The sequence below is a fragment of the Microtus ochrogaster genome, unplaced genomic scaffold (genome assembly GCF_000317375.1).
Source record: "Microtus ochrogaster isolate Prairie Vole_2 unplaced genomic scaffold, MicOch1.0 UNK149, whole genome shotgun sequence".
NCBI classification, from domain to species: domain Eukaryota; kingdom Metazoa; phylum Chordata; class Mammalia; order Rodentia; family Cricetidae; genus Microtus; species Microtus ochrogaster.
Genome location: NW_004949247.1, coordinates 30,686 through 31,870, shown reverse-complemented (window position 1 = coordinate 31,870; position 1,185 = coordinate 30,686). Strand labels below are relative to the sequence as shown.

General features: G+C 37.6%; 1 protein-coding gene across 1 annotated transcript in view; it reads right to left on the bottom strand.

Annotated features, from left to right (window-relative positions):
• The window catches only part of LOC102000986 (retinoic acid early-inducible protein 1-epsilon-like), a gene marked incomplete at its 5' end in the record, with an annotated part of 11,164 nt that overhangs the window by 8,833 nt on the left and 1,146 nt on the right, over positions 1 to 1,185 (bottom strand). The gene's annotated exons all lie outside the window — the stretch shown is intronic.

Genomic DNA, 1,185 nt, shown 5'->3' with positions numbered 1-1,185 from the left:
TTCTTTTGTTTTCACAGAGGATGAGAACCTATGGATTGCTTCTATCCCAATATGGTATGATAGACCACACCCTCCTGAAAGGTTGCTGTGAACATCCTCAAAAATTACTTCACTCAACTGCCAACTGAGATGAACCTAGCACACAGGTTATACCATGAAAGACCTGATTAACAGCGCCCCCATACAGCAGGAAGAAGTTTGGAGATAAATAACTATGTCCATATTCCCAGATATTGTTTATAAATGTTCTTTTACATTTAAAGGGGAATATGATATACACACTGGTAAATAGGTATGTAACTCATTTAACTCATTACAGTATACACACTAGGAAATAGGCATGTAACTCATTTAAATGTATGTTTTAAATCATAAATTATTCAAAGTAGCCCCGAAATAACGTCTTACTTAGTGAATCAAAATTACATCTTCACAGTGAGAATATTTATTTTATAAATACATATGTATAGTGAATAACTCGTTAGCCTAAAATCACATGAATCAGAGAACAAAATGATCTGCTCATAGAAAAAGCAAATTTAAAGTTTTTTTTTACTTTTTGCAAAATTTTAAGAAAATATTTTTTTGATTTTTCTTGACATTCCAAATTAAGCTACTTGCTATGCCTCCTTAGAGGGGAGTAAATGGCGAAAGATACAGAAGATGGTAATTCCAAATCAAATTTCCTTATCTGAGGTATGCCTAACTCAAATCTCAGAATAAAAGGATTTATCTTTTTAATGTCAGAAAGAAAAAGTGGTAACCACAGGGCTCAAAAACTCCCAGTTCATTGTTCTCTGATTCACAGAACTTTCTATTTCTGATCAGCACTGGTTGCTAACTGGGGTCCTCCAATTACTTCCAAGCCAAAAGGAACTAGGTAGCTACAAGTAAAGGCCAGACTGCTCTCAGCCCTGGGAACTTAAGATGCGAGTAACCGCTAGAGGGCCCCCTCGGCCAGTTTTGCAGGCTCGCTATTTTGCAATACTTGACCTTCCTTCAGTCAGAGCTTTAATAAGAACTTGCGCAAAAATCCACGCGGCCGAGGCAGCCAGTACAAAGTCTCCAGCACTCCCCACATCAATAAAGACATCTCAACCAACCATGTACGAAAACCGAAATGAGAATTCAACACATTCTCTCTCTCTCTCTCTCTCTCTCTCTCTCTCTCTCTCTCTCTCTCTC